General features: G+C 34.6%; 1 protein-coding gene and 1 pseudogene across 1 annotated transcript in view; one reads left to right on the top strand and one right to left on the bottom strand.

The window, feature by feature from the left end:
* The window catches only part of LOC125838099 (floral homeotic protein PMADS 2), a 383,162-nt gene that overhangs the window by 87,508 nt on the left and 272,892 nt on the right, over window positions 1-22,762 (bottom strand). The gene's annotated exons all lie outside the window — the stretch shown is intronic.
* Window positions 9,740-10,508, top strand: LOC125837984 (uncharacterized; annotated as a pseudogene).

Below are 22,762 nucleotides of genomic sequence, written 5' to 3'. Positions count from 1 at the left end.
TTGGCTCTTAACTCTACCTTGAATTTGAATTATGAATTCAAGGTTATGATTTGTGATAGGAAAGTTATTGTGATGATTAATAGTGTTTTTAGATAGTTAATCATGAGAAACGGTAAAAAAAACACTGTCTGGGAGCAAGTCCGTAACTCGGAGATGCATTTTAATATTTGGTCGCGAAATAATTTTGAAACAGTGGGGTCCACGACCTCTCCGCGATGTGGAGAGAGAAAGTTCACTCTGAAGGAACAGACGTACGCGGAGAGAGAAAGTTCACTCTGAAGCAACAAGCCCACGACGCGGACCTGGTACTTGATTTTTGTCCGACTTTTTCTTTCTCACTTTCTTACCCCAATTCACCTAGATTCGATTATTTTCTCAATTTATCTGTAGATTCAGATACCCATCACATGTACACAAGAATCTACTCATAAATGACTCTAAAATCAACATGATTTCCTCAAGAACTCAACAATCCCATCCTAACTCAAGAATGAAAGTCAATTTCAAGAACACAAATCGAGATCATCAAACTTTCAGCTTTCTAGAATGAATTTCGCTGAAATAAATATGATTGGTGCGTGGGTGAATGAACCCAACGCTATGAAAGTCTCACATATCTCTTTAGGTATCAACCTTTGGCGAAACGATCTTCGATTCCGCAAGAAATCTCAATAAATGCTTTGACTTTTCTCCTTTTCTCCTCTTCTTGAACTATTCTCAAACCCTAGGCATTAATTTAGATTGCGTAAACTGAACCAAATCAGTTTAGACCCCTAATTAATTACTAAAAACGGAATAAATCTGATAGGGTAAGGAAAAGACCAAAATACCCCTCTTAAATCTGGGTAACTTTCCTTAAATGGACAGCCCGACTTCAAATGGGCATATCTCCCTCATACGAGCTCAAAATTTAGCAAACTTGGTGGAGTTGGAAAGAGGATTCCAAGACCTTTCATTCGATACCTTGTAGCCCACCTAACTCATTCTGTACTAAGAGTTATGGTCGTTTGAAGTTGACCCAAAACTCATACTTAGGATATCTTGCTAAAATTTTCAGATTTACTATTTCCAAATTTGATTCTTTCTATTTTTAGCTCTTTCAAATAACGAGGTGTTACATTTTTTTCCTTTTTTTGGGATTTTGTGACTATTTTTGGGCGGATGATAATCATGGATTAAATTTAATTATTTTATCTCACCAATTAATGGTTATTACTGGGCTTTTCAATTATTTTTTTTACTTTTCTGTCTTTTTTAATTCAATCGAGGTAAATAGTAAAAGATTTGTAAAAGATTTTTATCTTTCCACCTCTTCAGTTTTTTAAGCTATTGTTATTTTCTATACACTTTTATTTTGTTGAAAAATTAAAAACTTCTCTCTTCTGTGTTCTTCTTCGTTCTCCTTGTTCTTCTTCTCTCTCCGAAGAAGTAAGTATCAAAATTTCATTAAATGTAAATAAATGAAGCCTAATTGTATATCGATATATCAATAACAATAGTACTTCTTATGTTTCACTTTGTGTGAGGGTCAAACTAACTACTCCTCGGTGTGAATTTTATTAGAGAATCTTTAAGATTATTTTCAGATAAAATTTATATGTTTTAAATTATATATATAGAAAAAACTAAAAGTCACAACAATCTATAGTTCAGAATAATACAAAAGTTTCTAAAAACAATATGATTAAATAAACTCATTCAACTCTCTTAGTTGGTTTGTCTAAGTGACTTTAAAGATTTTTTGTCCCCCATTGCAATGATGACAGTAAAATGATACTACTAATAATAAAGAGGTAGAATGGTACACATAGAAATGCTAATAATAACAATAATAAAAAGAGAAAGAAAGCAAAAGGAAATAGTCTAGTAGCATGAAAGAACACATATATTGTATGTATTGGATTTTATTCAAATTCTTAAGAGTTAGTTAAGAAGCTTACAATATAATACCAAACAATGTTTAAAATGTGTAATCGTATATACATATGATATTGAAATCGATTAATTTCATGTAGGTTGAACAAGAAAGAGGACATGTAGCTTCAATTATTGAATGTTACATGAAAGAATATGGAGCTTCAAAGCAAGAGACTTACATTAAATTTCAGAAAGCGGTCACCAATGCATGGAAGGACATAGACAAAGAATTCTTCTGTCCAACCGAAGGACCAATGTTTGTCCTTGAACGAGTTCTAAATTTCGCACATGTGATAGAAACGTTATATAAAGAGGAAGATGGATATACAAACGCCAAAGACAAACTTAAAAACATGATTAACTCGATATTGACAGAATCTGTCAAAATATAAATATAATGATAAAATTGCACTATTCATCATTCAAGTATTTAGAGCAAAATAAGTCATATAATAAATTGAAGACCTTTAATATGCTATTCATAATAAATGACTTGTTACTTCCTGGGGAATGTATGAAATAAACAATAGTTGCTTTTAATTTATTAAGCAAAAGTGTGGATGGTTTGTCTTTTTTCTTTCATGTTCATTTTCAAAAAATATACAACACTTTAGTTGTATTAAATCCAATTTTATTTCATTTCCAGCTTGTTTGGATGATTGATAATTATAATCACTTTATAATGTACTGTAATCTATTGTATTTGTATTGTATTGTATTGTTGTCATAATAAAGTTTGAATAAATTGTATCTTTGCTACAGTTCAATAACTTTTTTATTGTTTAGTTGGATTCATGTATTGTATTGTATAATAATTATTTAATTTACTAAAATTCCTATCGTTGTTGTAAATATTAGATTCAGTAATAGGATACAATCAAACTAAATAACAATTAGAAAAAAGTCAACTAGATGCACTGATTATAAATCGTCAATATTTTAAGTTATTAATTTATACCAATCCTAATGAAATTAATCATAAAACTAAATTTGTTTACTAATGATGATATTGTTGAAGAGTGAAAATGTCTCACACTGATAGTAATGAGATGTGTTATCTCCTCATAAGGCTTGGACAATCCTATTCTTTTGAGCTATCTTTAGGGGTGTGACTTAAACCCAAAACCTAATTTTTCATGATATAAAAGGACCTATCTCACCCAATATTGGATTCTCAAATTAAATTATCCATGCTTCAGGTGTTCAATACTTTTTTTTATTAAACTGTTTCCAATGATCATTGATTTGAAAAAGTTACATCTTGGAATTTGGCATACCAATCTTAATACAACATCTTATGGTAAAGGTAAAATTAGATAAACTCAAAAAAATTAACACAAAAATGGAGGGAGTCTAAGCTAGCTATGTAATGACTCGGAAGGTCCATTTTGAAAATTTTCATAAAATTATCATTTGACCCCTCCCAAAATTGACCCCGATTCATTTTTGATTGATTTTGAAACAGGCTTCGAGTTTTGAGTGAAAAATTATGAATTATGATAATTATGGAAGTTTGAAAGGCTAAAGTTCGTTAGAAAGTGATTTTCGGTGTCATTTGGAGTTTTGAGTCTCGAGATGAAAGTTCGTTGATTTCGTCAACTCTAGAATGTGGAAATTATCTAGGAGAGTTGCCATTTTCAAATTTAGAGTATTTTCGGGGATTTGAGGTCTTAAGTTGGAAATTGTTGAGATTTTAGCCTTTGGATTGACTTTGGTCAACATTAGAAATTCAGATGCTCGGTCAGATTTCCGACAGTTCCATTGGATTCGAAGAATAATTTTAGGTCTAGGAGAGGTCTTGGTTGAAATTCAGAGGTCCCGAGCTTTATTTGGTCTTTTTAGGCGTTATGGTCGTTTTTTGTGACTTTTACGGGTTTTGGGTAAAAGTGACCTAGGATTCGTGTTTTTATGGTTCCATTGAGTCTGAAACATAAAGTTTAGTTTAGTTGCAAATTTGGTTTGTGTGTAAGGTATTTCAAACGAATCCCGAGGGTCATTTCGAAAATATTTTATGCCTTGTCTGATTGTTAGTTTGTTGTTTCTAGTGCAGTGTTAATTATTTTTCGCAATCGCGTGGATGACTTTCACGATCATGAAGCTATAAGGTTCTTGTCATCGAGATCGAGTGGAGGATTGCTGCGATCGCGATGGTCAAACTTAATGAGTTGACCCATTTAACTCATCACGAAACTTTGGTCATCATGATTAGCATTTTATACCCAGGTAGAATGTTTTTTTTAAATTAGGGGTTTCAACTCCATTTCCTCATTTTTGAGTTTTGGAAGCTTGTGGTGATTTGAACAAGGTTTTTGAGAAGAAACAGTTAGGTAATGATTTCTAACCTGAAGTCTTCATTTATCCGTTATTAATGAATTTAAGTGTTCAAATTAGCATTTTTGGAATGATAATTTGAAATTTCTTCAATCAACTCCACAAATTGAATATCTTATGTAATTAATACAAGGCTCCATAAAGAACCCAAAAACTTGATAAAATGATGATTTTGAGCTAAATTCTTATCCGTTTTCGAAATGGTTTTCACCAATAGTTTCCAAATGACTTGGATACTGTATTCAGTAATGATTTTCGGGTTCAAACCTCATTTTTGGAATCGGGTTTTTGAGTTGATTTGACCCATTTTTCAAAGTATATGATATGAGTGTTGCTATTTCCTTAATCTTATTGTGATTACTTGTTGGATTGGATTGTATGGCCTTGGATATTGTTCGAAAAGGAAAAGCTCAAGTCTCGAATTGATTTTTGATTGAATTAAGGCAAATGAATTTCTAAACCTTGTAAAACTTGTGGAATCTTGTATTTCCCTTCATTGTGTGTGTTGAGAAGTAATGAGAATGAGGTGATGAATGCAATTACTCCACTTGATTGATCTTAGTGAATGAAAAAGGGGAATAAATGAAAAAGGCAACATGTTGATAGTTGTGTTTTGTGATTGCCTTGATGATGATCCTAATTTGTTGATTGATAAAATGATTTGATGGCATCATTGTAGACTTGAATTGCTTGAGTTTATTGTCTCTTCTTTATGGTGTGAAATTGTTTATTTCCATTGATTTATGTACACTATGATGAGACATGTGGTGATTATGCCGAATTAAAATAGTTTCGACAAGTGACTTATACAAAGTTGATGGGAAATGGTTCCGGCGAGTGATATTGTGTTGATGGGAAATAATTTTGGCGGGAGATATTATGCCAATGGGAAATATTTTCAGCAAGCGTTTGACTATTGTGATTTGATGAACTTGATACTTGTGATTGAACTACTCTATAGTTGTGATTGATCTACTTGATACTTGTGATTGACATACTCGATACTTGTGATTGATTGACTTGATACTTGTTGACTGATGAAATGTGATTGTTGGACTATGATTTTAAGCTTTGTGAACCATATATTGTAAATTTTTAAGTTGAGTTGATTTTTATGCAGGTTGTAGTTGAGGCGGTTCAGTTGGAATGAAAGGAGTACTCGTCTTCAAGCTTAGTTTTTCCTTATTTATTGGGTAGCTTTCTGAGTACCGTGTTGTTTGGTACTCACTCCTTGCTTCTCACTTCTGTAGGTTCCGTGCCCGGACCACTGCGATCATTCTTCGTCATCTTTCTTTGAGACTTTCAGAAGATTTTGAGAGGTAGTTGTTTGTCATCCTGATGGGACCCCTTGTTCCTTATTTTATGCTTTGTTTTATTCTATTCTCTCTCCCTCCCACCCTTGCCTATACCTAGGATTCCCATTTGGTTCGGCTTTTCATAGATCTACATGAAAATCTTCGTCAGATCGATTTAGGGCCAATCAAGCACAGATCGATTGGCCTGCCAGAGAGCTACATTAGAAGACTGAGACCCACAACACCAAGAAAATGTTGACTAATCCGTAGGAGGGGGCGTATTATAGTAATTTGTTCCAACCCGAGACATAAACAAAGATAGGGCTAATCAGACTTGCCAGAAGAGCCGATGTATGGAATTCTGTTTACTCACTTTAAATTGAGTATCCGTTTTCCTTCGAGAAACAAAGACATTGAGACTTGTATTTAATTTTTAATTTTGTTTTCATTCACATGATATTTATACACGTGATAACCAGATTTTGAAGGTGTTTCTGTAATTGGCTAAGTTTTCCCCACTTAATTCACCCGATATGACTTTACATGTAAATAAAGAATGGTTTGGACCTTAGCTTAGAAAATTTCAGAGTGTTACATGAATACAAGTGATGCAAATTTTTTGAATACAAGTGACACAAGAGCGAATACTAATGCAAAAGTTTTGAATACAAGTGATCCAAGAGAGATAGAATGCACATGGTATGTTTGATTCCCAAAAATTAATGGGCATATATGAACAACCACAATAATAACATATTTAGTGTAAATTTATAAGTAGAATTTAGGGAAAATAAATATATGTTAAATCTTTGTAGAATAGAAAACTTATATTTGACTGCTTGTAGTAAAATCATAGTCATATGTATCTTCGAACAGTTTGAATATTCAGAACCAGATGGATCACTTAATCTTCATCAATCCTAAAATTTACACAATAATGGTAATTAATGGGTTCAATTAATGTGAACATGCTACATTGATGAATCAAGTAATTAGAGCATGCATTTATATACTTAGATATAAATTGGAGAGAGAAAAATAGAGCACACTGTTATATTTTGAGCACCCAAAGATACCTAAAATTTCTCGTTGACAAAATTAAATCACGTGTTCTTATACATTATTGAAATAAACCTATGTAAAAAATTCTTAAACACCATTGGTAGCCATAGGGAAAAAAACTTAAAATTTCCTGTTGACAAAATTAAATCACGTGTTCTTATACATTATTGAAAAAAACCTATGTAAAAAATTCTTAAACACCATTGATTATAGCCAAAAAAAACTAGGTAAAAAAGTCTTAAACACCGTTGATAGCTATAGAGAAACTGAATTGTACACCTGTTATGAAAAATGAATTAGTTAGATTGTACGTCCACTACAAAGTATATATCGTACTCTATAATCCTACTCTATAAAGCTGACAATAAACAATTGCTATTTTCTAACTAACTACACGTGTATATCCATATCCCTAACAACTTCTACAAAAATATCTAGCTAAGGTAATGTCCACTCTGCCCTCAACATCTGCTTCAAATTATTCCTATTTTATCATTCCCACTTAAGCCTACACAATTTTTTTAACGGTAATAAATATGCACATTAACTAAAAATGAGGGCAACCATCTTTTTAAAAAAATTCCATATTTCTCGAGGGGTTTTAACCTCCAGATTACCCATGTTTTTGGTTCAATTTCACAGGATCACAATTCAAACAATTGTTTTTCTTTGTAATCTATTTTTTTTTGTTGATTTGCAAGAGTTGGTGTGTTTTTAATTATAGTTAGCTAATATTTAAGAAAATAAATTTTGATTATTAATTAAACAAGTGGATAGGTGTCGCTCATTGAAGGGTGCACTAGGGGAAATGGAGGGGATCTTCACTCGAGGAAAGCCAAGTCCAAGCTAAGCCTATAAAAGTACTCCCTCCGTCCCATTTTATATGTCACCTTTTTACTTTGCACTTGCATTAAAAAGTAATGTAACTTTACCTTTCTACCCTTATTTATTTTTTTTGAACTCAAGTTTTCAATCAATGAATATGAATTAATTTATTTTGATTAATCAATTTAACCAATGAACATGAATCATTTACTTAGTTTTTCTAAGTTGATCAAATGTATATTTTCAAGGCAAATAACTCACAAGGGTAAAAAAGGTACAATATGATAATTTATGCATTGATTTTATGAAATGACAAGTATCATGAACCAACTATTTATAGAAAAGGATGACATATAAAATGAGACGGAAGAAGTAATATTTAATGCTAAAGTATTGTAAAAACCTAGGGGGAGGGAGGGATTAAAAATTACATGTCTACTGTACTATATGCAATAGTGTAATTTTTTTATCTTTCTTGTGGATTTGCAGGAGTTAGTCATGTTTTTAATTATAGTTAGACTAATATTTAAGGAAATTAAATTTAAACCATTAATAATTGAACAAGTGGATAGGTGTTACCAGTAGCGGAGCCAGGAATTTCGCCAAGGGTGTTCAAACTTTAAAAGAGTTGATAATTTTTTTTTCAGCGGAGTGCGTGCACAAAATATTTTTTTTTACTGATGATGAGTGGGTGCACCCAAGTTTAAAAATTAAATTACATATCACTAAATTACTAAATCATACGGAAACTTTTTTTTTATATAGAAACTTAAAATTATAAAACTATCAATGGTATAAATCAAAACTAATGAAGAAAGGTCAACAAAAACAATTTTAGCTACTAGTTGAATATACTCCGTCTAGTTCATATTAAGTGAATTGTTGAGACTTTTTTCATGATCCAAAATAACTAAATGTTTCAAAGTTCAAGAGAATTGTTGAAACTTTTTTCCCTATATTTACCTTTTCTTTTAATAACATTCTTAACTATTTTACATTTTCTAAAAGAATAGTTTATAAATAATAAAAAATATAATAGCGGATAATAATCTTTAATTTTATCTTTAAAATTAATTTCTTAAGAGTGTGTTATACCTAAATAATTCACTTAATATAGATCGAAAATATAAAGTAAACAATAAAATCTTAATTATTAGGTTTCAAAATTTAAGGTTAATTATTAGGTCAAAATTTAATGCAGCTCATGAGGATCGAACCACAGACCTCAAAGACCTAAATTACCTCGGAAAACTATTATGATTAAAAAAAAACACAACTTGTGGGGATCGAAGAGGGGACCTCAAAGAGCTAAACTAGAATGCTTACTGCCAAACCACCAACCTATGTTGAATATATGAGTGTTCAATTTATTAACTATACATATATTAGACAGTATTTTACTTTTCCGACAAGAGTGCTCGACTAACCAACCTTACTAGGCTGTAGCTTCGTCCCTGGGTATTACTCGGGAGAGTTGGCAAAATAGCCACTCTCAAGACTTAATTGGACATTAAGTCACGAGTCTTGAAAAATTTGTCGTATACCCACTAATTATGACATCACCCGACCTACTTGGGACATACAAAAGCATCTTATAAGTTTTAATATATGTATACTTTGGTTCCCCTTCTTTTCCAACAAATATGAAATAAAATCTGTATTTTCATTTTTTAAAATTATATTTGAAAAAAAGAAAAACTCTCCAACAAGTAATCAAAATAGGGGCGTTTTCATAATTTTGTTTATACAATGTTATGTTCAAATATTCTTTACATGTAATGGTATATATATGTGTGATGATACTTTGTGAAAACTGTAGCTCTTTTTTTTTTTCTTTTTAAAAGCTGGTACAAAGAATATATTACATGGTGATTAGAGTTCTTCCTTTTAATTACCGAGATTAAATAGTAATGAAGTATTAAGTTTATGTGCTGGCTTAGACCTTCCTCCCTATCGGATGAATTTAATACAAGGCACTATGTACTTGATCGCTAGTTTGATAATTTGTATTAACTTTCCTAAACGAGTAATATATGATTGGATCAATGTAACTAGAGTTCTGATTTTTACTTTGACATAAATTAACAGTAGACTCTCCATCTGAGTTAGGTCTGTATACATTTATGGAGTGAATCACCGGTCATTGTATAGGTATATTGTATGAATAGTTCTTCAATCCCATCAATTGGTTGTTCAAGATGCATGAATGTATATGTATGTGATGAGTTTGAATGTAACTATTCAATGTTTATATGACTGCTTGTTTGATTTGATCTATTGTAACTATTATTTTTAATCTCAGATTCAACATGTCTCCTTTGAAACCCCTTAGTACTATTTTGGATCATCACAAATTTGAGGGTCCTAACTATGTTGACTAGAGGAGAAATCTTGACTTCGTGTTAAATGCTGAAAAGTATAAATTTGTACTCTATGAGGAATGCACATTGAAACAAGAGGAACAATCTAGTGATGAGGATAAGGTAGCTTATCAGAAATGACGCAAAACTGATGAGATGGTGTGGTGTTACATTCTGGCTTCAATGTCAAATGTGCTACAACATTATCCATCATCAAGCTATGTTATCTACTTTTGAAATTTTGGAAAATCTCAAACAAATGTTTGGTGAACAGGGTTGATAAGATAAGTAGACTTCCATGATATCTCTCATGAACACTAAGATGGTTAAAAACACTCATGTTAGAGACCATGTTATGAAGATGATAGGTCTTTTGAATGAACTAGAGGTCTTGGGGGTTGAAATTGACAATGACTCCCAAGTTGAGATGATATTGTAGTCTCTGTTTGACAGTTTTCAATAGTTTTGCCTAACTTATAATGTAAATAAGATGAATCTATATTTGGCACAATTGTTGAATGAGCTGCGAGCGGCAGAGATAATTGTCAAAAAACCAGCATTATGTATGGCATTGTATGTTGACAAAGATTCTACTTCTAAACCGCAAGTTGGAGAGAAGAAGAAAAAGGCTCACAATGCTAAGGCAATTGCACCTCCAACTGGGGGCCAGAAAAAACCTAAGGGCAAGTGTTTTCATTGCAATATGCCAAACCATTAGAAGGCGCATTGTCCACATTTCTTAGCCAAGAAGAAAAACAATCCAGGTAACTCACATTCACTCGTCGTTGAAAATTTTTAGTGGCTGTTTCTACCAATATATGGTGTGTAGCCTCAGGAGCCACTGATCATATCTGCACTAATTTGTAGGGGTTTCAAGAAATGTGCAAGCTGATTAGAGGTGAAGTTAGTGTTTTTCAAGCGGATGGTTCAACAACTCCAGTTTTAGCTATAGGAAATATCATTTTTTTCATTTGATAGTGGTAGAGTTTTAATTTTAAAAAACGTTCTATATACACCTACTGTTAGAAGAAATTTTATTTCAGTTTCTAAAGTTTTGAGAGATGGTTATGATGTTAATTTTTCTGATAACGGATGTGTTAGCTAGAATAAATATTTTGTCTCTGATGGTACATTGATCGATGGTCTTTTTATTATTAATTTCTCACTAGATTTACAACAAACTGTAGAACTGAATAATGTTAACCTTTCAAGTAAAAGAAAGCGTTCTTCTAATTTTAATGACACTTATTTATGACACTTGCATGTATGTCATATAAATCTAAATAGGACTTCAAGGTTGGTTCGAGATAGACCTTTAGGTTCATTAAAAGTGGAGGCAATACCAACATGTTAATCTTGTTTAGAAGGAGAAATGACTACGAGACCTTTCCCCTTAAAAGGAAACAAAGCCAATGATAAATTAGAGTTAATTCATTTGATTTGTGTGACCCAATGAGCATTCAAGTGAAATCTGGGTGTGAGTACTTCGTAACTTTCATTGATGACTACTCAAAATATGGATCTATTTATTTGTTACCCCGTAAGTTTGAATGATTTGAGAAATTATTAAGGCTGAAACAGAGAAACAACATGGAAAATATATCAAGTCACTACGATCTGATCGTGGTGGCGAATACCTCTCTAATGAGTTCATTAGTTACTTATCAGAACAATGAATTACATCTCAAATGTCTGCGCCTAGAACACCACAACAAAATGGTGTAGCAGAAACAAGAAACATAACTCTTTTAGAAATGGTTAGATCAATGATGAGTTACTCTAATTTGCCTTATTCATTTTGGGGATATGCATTAGAAATTGTAAATTACATTCTGAACTTAGTTCCTTTGACACCCATTGAACTGTGGACTGGGCACAAACCTAGTTTGAAACATGTTCGAGTTTGGGGATGTCCAATACATGTACTGAAAGGGAAGATAGAAAAATTGAAACCTAAAATAGAAGTATATTTTTTATTGGATACCCTAAAGGAACGAAATATGGTATGTTTTATAATCCTAAAGAAAAGGTCATTGTGACTACCAATGCCAAGTTTCTAGAAAAAGATCTTTTAACAAACCATATTCCTAGAAGTAAACTAGTTTTACAGGAATTATGCAAAGAGCTAACAAATTAGTCTACTGAAAATGATGGAAACCAAATGTCAAACCCCATATGTTAGAGTAAACATACCATTGCATTATAGTAGCGGGAGAGATGCTAATAAACATATAATTCCACAAGTACAAGTTCTTGAAAATTCATTGCATCAAGGTAGTGTGAGTAATAATGAGCAGATTATATTAAAGGAAAAAAGTGTTGATATCTTCGCACCGCAAGGTACTGAAGATAACATGGACACTCATGATACTACAAATAATGCGGTTCCACCACAAGATCATAATAATGCAACTCTCTCTAAACCTTCCCCAACAACTGTAGTATCTCATCGTAGTGGGAGAGTGATAAGAAAACCACTTTAGTATGCACTCTTGGGAGAGTCTTTTGACAGAAACCCTGAAGAGGTGAATACCGAGCCTATGAATTAATTCTAAACACTACAAGATAAAGATGCAGAAAAATGGATCATTGCTATGAAATTGGAAATGGAGTCCATGTACTTTAATAAAGACTGAGATCTTGTAGAACCACCTGTAGATGGAGTCAAACCCATTGGATGCAAGTGTTCTATAAGAAAAAGAGAGGAGTAGATGGAAGACTAACAAAATTACAAAGCTAGACTTGTTGCAAAAGGGTTTACTCAGAAATAAAATCAATTGGTTTTTGATTATTTAATAAAAAAGATGAAAAATCCTACCATTGTATTTTTTTTCTTTTTCATGTGGATCAGATCAATTATGAGGAAACCTTTTCGCCAGTAGTCATGCTTAAGTCTATTAGAATTCTCTTATCCATTGTTGCTCATTATGATTATGAAATTTGGCAAACGGTCAAGACATCTTTCCTTAATGGATGTCTTGATGAAAACATATTTATGCGACAACAAGACGGTTTCATAGAAAAAGACAAAGAACACATGTTGTACAAGCTTAAAAGATCCATTTATGGATTAAAGCAAACTTCTATGGCATGGAATACTAGTTTTGAAAATGCAATCAAGACTTTTGGTTTTTAGCATTGTCTTAATGAGTGTTGTGTACAAAAAATGGAATGGGAATAAAGTAATTTTTTTGTATTATATATAGATGATATCTTTCTCATAGAAAATAATGTGGGATTGAGGAATTCAGTTAAGGAATGGTTGTCCACTAATTTTGATATGAAGGATTTGAGAGAAGCTGATCACATGGGATTAAGGTTCTAAGTGATCGCAAGAAAAAGATGTTAGGTTTATCTCAAGCTTTTTATATTGATACAATTCTTACCAGGTTTAGCATGCATGATTCCAACAAAGGATTTCTTCCTTTGAGACATGAAATTTCTCTATCTAAGGATTAATGTCCTAAGACAAATGAGGAAACAAAAAGCATGAAGACAGTTACTCATGCGTCAGCTGTAGGAAGCCTCATGTATGCAATGTTGTGCACTAGACATGATATCTGTTTTGTTGTAGGCATGATTATTAGATATTAGTCTAATCTTGGAAGAGAACACTGGACAACAGTTAAGCATATAATCAAGTACCTGAAAAGGACTAGAGATTACATGTAAGTCTATCATTCAGATGAGTTAGTGCCCATAGGGTATATATACTCAAATTTACGGTCTGATATGGACTCTAGAAAGTTGACCCTAGGAAATGTGTTTACTTTGGGAGGTGGAGTCATTGTTTGGAGAAGAATCATGCAAACCCGTGTTGCTGATTCTACCATGAAAGCCGAATATGTAGCAGCCTCTGAGGAAACTAAGGAGGCAGTGTAGCTCAAAAACTTTCTGAAAGACTTGGCGGTTATTCCTATGACAGAAGTGACACTCACAATGTTTTGTGATAATAGTGGTGTGGTTGCAAATTCAAAGGAACTATGAAGTCATAAGAAGGAAAATCACATTGAGTGAAAGTAACATTTGATTCGAGACATAGTACAGAGAGGAGATGTGATGGTTGTGAAGATTGCATCAGAAAATCACTTGGCAGATCCTTTCAGAAAAGCTTTACCGCAAAAGTCTTTTGATATCCATGTTGTAGGAAAGGGTGTTAGAGTTGTAGGTGCATGGTTTCAAGTCGAAGTAGGAGATTGTTAGGATATACTACTAACCATGCATTTTAATATAGTATTATTTATTGAACAATTATTTATTTATTTATTTATTTATTCATTTCAATAAAGTGTTACATTAAATAGATCAATATGTCGTATATGTGAGCTCAACTTATATAGTAGATGATTTGGTGTACAAAGTTTAAGTTTATACACATAAGATTAAATCATCAATTCTTATAAGTTAAAAGTTATAGTTCACAATCGTAGATGAAAATTTGAATAAACCATCAAAAAGATTGTAGCACGGGATTAAATGTAATTTATCTTGATTATGAGAACGGTATAGTTCTAACTTCTCGTGCTAGTGCATTTTGTATGTATTAAACGAGACTGAGTAGAGATAGATGTTTTAGACTGATTGAGAAAAATATATTCTCTAAATTATTAAATGTACTTTTATTCTTAATCTTGATATAACGATATGATCTGTATATATTAATTATCGTTTTGATTTATTAAAAGGTGAGATTCTGAGATGGATCAATATGCCTGGTAGATTGGATGATAATAATATATATTGGTGAAATAATTAGTTAGTTGATGGAATCAATGTCTCAATATAGAGATTGATGTACACCTTTTTGTGAGAAACATATAAGTTTTCATGTGTAAACCCGACCGGTAGATTTATGAATCTGGCACATGAAATAAGTTAAGTATTGCTCTAAAAGAAACTAATCATTGAATCAAATCCGTGAGTAATTTAGTTTATTGATTAGTACCTGTAATCTTAACATGGGAAATTACATAAGTGTTTAATGGGAAATTCTGAAATATAAATAGAGGAGGGCAATTACGAATTTCTAGTGAAATGATTTGTAATTTATTATGGTAAGAATAATTCAAATTAATTAATAGAAATTATTTCCATAATAGGAAGCCTCGATAATTAATTATGTGGTCCTACCGTGCTCGTATTTAACTAGAACTCAAAATCCTATTATCTAGTAGAAGAAGGAAAAGGAGTGTGCAATTTTTTCAAGAAAGAAAACAAACATGTGTTTCTCTTCTTGAAGAAAAAGGATTTGTATTTTGTTCTCCTTTTTGGATTAGGAAGAAATCTCTATAAGTAAGGATTCTTCTAACCTAGAAAGACATTCAGTTTTCTGTATGATAATTGGCCACTCATGTATTGAGAGAGTTCAATTGTTAGTTTGGGATCACTGTAGAAGACCGTAGAGCCTGAGTTTAATTTGTCTCAAGATATCTGCACACGTTTCAAGAGGTAATCCTTCAGTTAATTTTCAGAATGCTTTGTAAGTGATACATATTTGTGGTTGTTGTCTATATTCATGTATGATGTATGATTCTGGAATGCTTCCGCTGTGTATGCTATTTCTAACAACTAATTATAATTAATAAGCCTTGACTTATAATGTAGACTTAAACAATCAATAACAAATTAATTGAATCCTAAAAATTCAATTATGTAACACCCCATATCCGAAAACAATCCAGAATATAGATTTCAAGTGTTGCAGGTGGAACCCACGGGCACTATCCACAGACCATAGAAGGACCCACGGTACGTCCTGTAGGTCCGTGGTGCACCACCTGCGACCCTTCCGCAGAAACCTCCAGAAAAATACTCTAAGTGTCGATACACGGCCGGACCCACGGACCGTAGGTCAGGTAATGAACCATGGTCAGTCAGTGTCCGTGGATTAGACCCCCTATTTCAGCCCCCAGTCACGATTGACGGTTGACTAGCACGGATCATTAGTCAATCGACGGTCTGTCGGTGACCTCGAGAGTTTTTAATTTAGGGGTCGTTTGGTATTTTCCTTATGCGTTGAACCCCTAAACTACGTCTTTTAAACAATAAACTGCGTAGTTTTGGTCAGTTTTAGCCTAGAAACATAATTAGAACTTACCTAAGTCAGATCATTCTTCAAAACTTAGAAAAATTAAAGCGTAAGAGGAAAAATAGGTCAAGAACCCTAGTTCAAGAACACAACAGGTTTTCATTAGTTTCATCCCCAAAATGGAAAGATTTCTCCGTGGAATTCGTCACCAGGTATGTGGGATTTCACTAGTGGGTTCCTTCCACCCATTAGGTCCCTAGATTTCAGTCAGAATCTTGATTCCCTTAATATTATCTAGACTTAGGGCTTCTTGATTGTTAGAATTGTTGGGTTTTTAGCTGTTAGATTGATCTAAATCATAGTATCATGCTGTAGTATTGTTTTTGCCCAGATTTATGCATGAACTCAGAACCCTAGCTATGCAGTTCTTTTATTTCATGAATTACACATGCTAGGTCAGTTAATTCAGATATATATAAACATGCCTCAGTTTTTGAATACATTATTATCAGTATGTTAATGGTGCATTCTCAGTTTGCATGTCAGTATTTTGAGCTATCCTGTATTACAACATTTCAGTCATAAAGTGTTTATTATTTGATCAATTGGGAGAAGCTTAATACCGAGTGGAAGAGGGTCAGTCACACTCAAGTCCCAGAATTATGTGCTCCGTAGGTTGTAAGTCCCCTATGTGGGCATCATTTTAGTGATCATGCCAGCATGCCTCTATACCTCTAGCAGGGTATATTGGGTCTTCTCGATGGGGCGTATACATAACACTCCACATTTAGCTCATGTGGTTTTATGTCGTTTATTAGTAGCTCCTTTACAATTCAGTCAGATTCTATTGCTTTGACCATGTTATCGTATTATTCAGTAGTCAGTCTTGGCATGTTTAAAACTAGATCTAGCTGGGGCATGTCCCAACATTTCTAGTCACTAGAGGCTTTATTTCTGACATAGTTAGTTTCAACTTTAGCTTTAGAGTTTGACTTTTCATTTGTATTCAAACTCTGAATTTTCTTATATTCAGATGTAGTATATGGGTATTCCCCATCATTTCAGATTAACATATGGTTTAGCTTCCGCACAATATTTCTTTACTTCAGTTTATCTTTAGTATGCTTATGATATGCCAACAAGGTTAGCTTTGGGTCACTCATGATCCTAGGTCCCATGTCCGCGTCCAGGGGTAGCCTCGGGGTATGACAAACTTGGTATCAAAACATTAGGTTTAAGAATCCTAGTTTGTCTGGAAAACTGCACTAAGTAGAGTCCTTTTCATAGGTGTGAAGTGCACCACATCTAATGACAGGAAGGCTATGAAGTGTTTTAGGAAAACTTCACTTTCATGATATTCTTATCGTGTGTCGGTATGATCTCTCGTTTTAATCTATCATTATGCACTTAAGATCATGCCTCATCATAGAGATTATGCAACGAATGCTAATGCATAAAATGCTAACGCAGTTCCTCTAGTCCCAGACCATGATGTTTTGAATGCAGAGTTTCAGAATGCGATTAAGCTTTTGGCTTAGAGTATGACCAACCAGAATAATCAGCAGATTCCAGTTCCTACTAATAGAAATGGTGGATCAGTGGCAACTAGAGTTTGAGATTTTGTTAGGATGAATCCGCTTGAGTTTTTAGGGTTGCAAGTTGGTGAGGACCCATATAATTTCATTGATGAGGTTAAGAAAATCTTTGGAGTGATGCAAGTGACTGGTAGTGATAGGGTGCAAGTGACATCCTACCAGCTTAAGGATTTGGCTCACATATGGTTCACTCAGTGGAAAGACAACAGGGGCTGCTTTGTCTTTTGTAACTCCCTATATAACAGTCAAATTTAATGTTAGTCCAGAAACTCTTTCAGAACCCTTCTCAGTCTCTACTCCAGTCGGTGACCCAGTTATAACTAGACGAGTATACAAAAATTGCCCTGTCACTGTCTCTTAAAAAGTCACCTCAGTAGATCTTGTAGAGTTAGAAATGGTAGACTTCGATATCATTCTAGGCATGGATTGGTTACATTTCTATTATGCCTCAGTCGATTGTAGAACTTGGATTGTTCGTTTTCAGTTTCCAGACGAACAAATCTTAGAATTGAGGGGTAGTAGCTTAGCGCTTATGGGTAGATTCATTTCTTACCTTAAGGCCAAAAAGATGATCTCTAAGGGTTATCTCTATCATCTAGTTTAGGTTAAGGATTCTAGCTCCGAAATCCCAACTCTTGAGTCAGTTCCAGTGGTTAATGAGTTCCCAGAAGTGTTCCCTGAAGATGTTCCCGGAGTTCCTTCTGAAAGGGAAATCAACTTTGGAATTGATCTCCTTCTAGATACCCAGTCTATCTCTATCCCACCTTACATAATGGGTCCAACTGAGCTTAAGGAATTGAAAGAGCAATTGAAAGACCTTCTAGATAAGGGCTTCATCAGACCTAGTATTTCCCCATGGGGTGCACCAGTATTGTTCGTGAAGAAGAAAGATGATTCTTTCATAATGTACATTGATTATAGGCAGTTGAACAAGGTCACAATCAAGAATAAGTATCCCATCCCCAGGATTGATGACTTGTTTGACCAACTTCAGGGTGCTAGTCATTTCTCAAAGATAGACCTCAGATCCGATTATCATCAACTTAGAGTCAGACATAGTGACATTCCGAAGACAGCTTTCAGAACTCGGTATGGTCATTATGAATTTGTAATTATGTCATTTGGACTAACCAATGCTCCTGCAACTTTAATGGATTTGATGAATAAAGTGTTCAAACACTATTTGGATTTGTTCGTTATCGTCTTTATTGATGATATCCTCATTTACTCTAGGAATAAATAAGAACACGCGAATCATCTGAGGGTTGTCCTACAAACTCTCAAAGATCGCTAGTTATTAGCTAAGTTTAGCATATGTGAGTTTTGGTTGCAATCCGTCGCTTTCCTTGGGCATATTGTGTATTGTGAAGGGATTCAAATGGATTCTTAGAAAATAGAAGCAGTGAAACAATGGTCCAGACCTACCTCTCCTATAGATATCAAAAGTTTCTTGGGTTTGACTGGTTATTACAGAAGTTTCGTGGAAGGATTTTCATCCATAGCCTCTCCAATGACTAAGTTGACGCAGAAAAAGGTCAAGTTCCAATGGTCAGATGATTGTGAGAAGAGATTCGCAGAACTGAAAACTAGGTTGACTACAACTCCTATTTTGACTCTACCAGATGGTTCAGACGATTATGTTATCTATTGTGATGTGTTCAGAGTCGGCCTAGGTTGTGTGTTGATGCAGCGAGGTAAGGTTATAGCTTATACTTCTAAAGAACTTAAGGTATATGAGAAGAACTATCCAACTCATGACCTCAAGCTTGCAGCAGTGGTGTTTGCACTTAAGATTTGGAGACATTTACTTGTATGGGGTTCATGTAGATGTGTTCACAAACCATAAGAGCCTTCAGTATGTGTTCACCTAGAAAGAGTTGAATCTCCGCCAGAGGAGATGGCTTGAGTTCCTCAAGGATTACGACATGAGTGTGCACTACCATCATAGTAAGGCCAATGTAGTAGCAGATGCTCTTAACAGACTATCTATATGTAGTGTTGCACATGTTAAGAAAGAAAGAAATGAACTAGCTAAGGATGTTCACAGACTTGCGCACCTAGGAGTTCACCTTGTGAGCATATTAGATGGTGGTGTAACAGTTCAGAATGGGTCAGAATTTTCATTGGTATTGCAGGTTAAGGAAAAGCAAGACAGTGATCCGATATTGCTTCAAATTAAGGGTGTAGTACATCAGCAGAGGGTTGAGGTTTTCTCCCAAGGGGGAGATGGTGTACTTCGCTATCAGGGGCGATTATGTGTTCCTAAGATAGGTTTGTTGAGACAACAAATTTTTGCAGAAGCCCATAATTCCAGGTATTCTATTAATCCAGGTGCGACTAAGATGTACCGTGATATGTGGGAAGTCTTTTGGTAGAATGGTATGAAAAGGGATATAGCGGATTTTTTGACTAGGTGCCCCAATTTTGAGCAACTCAAGGTAGAACATCAGAAACCAGGAGGTATGACTCAAGAGATCAACATTACTACTTGGAAATGGGAAGTGATCAACATGGACTTCATCACAGGTTTACGTTCTCGCAGACAACATGACTCAATTTGGGTGATTGCTGACAGAGTTACTAAGTCTGCACGCTTTTTGGCGGTTAAGACTACAGATTCAGTGGAGGACTACGCCAAGCTTTACATTAATGAGATAGTCAAGTTGCATGGGGTTTCTTTGTCTATCATCTCAGATAGAGGCCTTCAATTTACCTCTTATTTATGGAAGTCATTTCAGAAAGGTCTTGGTACTCAGGTTAACCTTAGCACAACATTTCATCCGCAGATGAATGATCAGGTAGAGCGTACCATTCAGACCTTAGAAGGCATTTTGAGAGCTTGTGTGATCGACTTCAAGGGAAGTTAGGATGATCACCTTCCTCTTATAGAGTTCGCCTACAATAATAGCTACCATTCCAGCATTCAGATGGCCCCTTATGAGGCATTGTATGGAAGTAGATGAAGATCTCCAGTTGGTTGGTTTGAAGTAGGTGAAACAGCTTTGATAGGGCCAGATTCAGTTCATGATGCTATGGAGAAAATGCAACTCAATAGAGATAGACTTAAGACAGCCAGAGTTGCCAGAAGTCTTATGCAAATGTAAGGAGAAGGGAATTAAAGTTCTAAGTTGATGATTGGGTTTTCTGAAAGTGTCACCTATGAAAGGAGTGATGATATTTGTCAAGAAAGGGAAGCTCAGTCCTAGATATATAGGCCCTTACAAGATCTTGAAAAGGGTTGGTAAAGTGGCTTATGAGTTAGAGTTTCCAATAGAACTAGCAGCAGTGCATCCGTCACATTTCGTTGCTGAAGTAGTGTGTGGATGATCCAGCATCTATAGTACCTTTAGAAAGTGTGGTTGTGAATGATAGTCTCACTTATGAAGAGGTACTAGTTGAAATCCTTTATTGTTAGGTTCGAAGGTTGAGAAACAAATAAGTCGGTTCAGTCAAGGTTTTGTAGAGGAGTCAGTCCGTAGAGAGAGCTACTTGGGAAGCAGAAGCAGCCATGAAGACCAGCTATCCACACCTCTTTCCTTCCAATTCCATTCCAACTTGAGGTAATAGTTCCTCTTCAGTTTTTCAGTCATTTATGTGCAGTTTCAGTCTTAGCATCATGTTCCTTCAGGTTGTACTTGCATGTTCTTAGAACTTAGTTCAGTCAGAAATCAGTTTCCAGTGTTTAGTAGTAGGGGTTGCAGCTCTCTCTCTCCATTTCATCTAGTTAGTCTTCATTCGAGGATGAATGCTCCCAAGGGGGAGATAATGTAACACCTCATATCCGAAAATAGACCAGATTGCAGATTTCAGGTGTTGCAGGTGGCACCCACGGTCACCATCCATGGACTATAGGAGGACCTACGGTCCATCCTGTAGGTGCATGGTGCAACACCTGCGACCCTTCCCCAGAAACCCCCAGAAAAATACTCTAAGTGTCGACCCAGGGCCTGACCAACGGACCGTAGGTCAGGTCACGAACCGCGGTCCGTATCCGTGGATCAGACCCCTTATTTTTTCCCCCAATCACGATTGAGGGTTGACCAACACGAATCGTCAGTCGATCGATGGTCCGTCGGTGACCCCTACAACTTTTAAGTCAGGGGCCATTTAGTCTTTTCCTTATGCATTGGACCCCTAAACTACGTTGTTTAAACCCTAAATTGCATAGTTTTGGTTAGTTTTAGCCTATAAACATAATTAGAACTTACCTAAGTCAGATCATTCTTCAAAACTTAGAAAAATTAAAGTGTAAGAGGAGAAAGAGGTCAAGAACCATAGTTCAAGAACACAACATGTTTTCATTAGTTTCAGCCCCAAAATGGAAAGATTTCTCCATGAAATTTGTCACCAGGTTTGTGGGATTTCACTAGTGGGTTCCTTACGCCCATTAGGTCCTTAGATTTCAGTCAGAATCTTGATTCCCTTAATATTATCTAGACTTTGGGCTTCTTGAATGTTAGAATTGTTGGGTTTTTAGCTGTTAGATTTATCCAAATCATAGTATCATGTTGTAGTATTTTTTTTGCCCAGATTTATGCATAAAATCAATACCCTAGCTATGCAGTTCTTTTAGTTCATAAATTACACATGCTAGGTCAATTAATTCAGATATATATAAACATCCCTTAGTTTTCGAATGCATTATTATTAGTATATTCATGGTGCATTCTCAGTTTGCATGTCAGTATTTTGAGCTATCAAGTATTACAACATTTCAGTCATAAAGTGTTAATTATTTAATCAATTAGGAGAACTTAATACCGAGTGGAATATGGTCAGTCACCCTTAAGTCCCAGAACTACGTGCCCCGTAGGTTGTAAGTCCCCTCTGTGGGCATCATTTTAGTGATCACACCAGCATGCCTCTATACATCTTGCAGGGTATATTGGGTCCTCTCGATGAGGCGTATACATAAGACTCCACATTTAGCTCATATGGTTTTATGTTGTTTATTAGTAGCTCCCTTCGATTCAATCCGATTCTATTGCATTGACCATGTCATCAATATTCTTCAGTAATCAGTCTTAGCATTTTTAAATATTGGTCATTGCATTTAACTTAGCCATGTTCAGTATTTTCAGTGTAGTATCATGTTCAGATTATATCATTGCTTTATCACTTTGTTTAGTTATATGTTTTTTTTCAACTTTACTCTATCATGCATGCTCAGTACCTTTCAACTACTGATGCATACTCTGCGCTACATCTTCTCGTGATGTAGGTTCAGGTCCTCAGCAGTCAGATCATGCATAAACCGGTTCCCGATCTTCAATTCAGCAGCATCATTGGTGAGTCCTCATTCTTCGGGGGACAAGTGACATGATTATATTTCTTGCTTTTTGCTTTTGT

This window comes from Solanum verrucosum, unplaced genomic scaffold, assembly GCF_900185275.1.
Source record: "Solanum verrucosum unplaced genomic scaffold, falcon-dt-bn FXZP01000079.1, whole genome shotgun sequence".
NCBI lineage: Eukaryota > Viridiplantae > Streptophyta > Magnoliopsida > Solanales > Solanaceae > Solanum > Solanum verrucosum.
The sequence above is the reverse complement of the archived record's forward strand: the minus strand, read 5'-3'. Positions and strand labels throughout refer to the sequence as shown.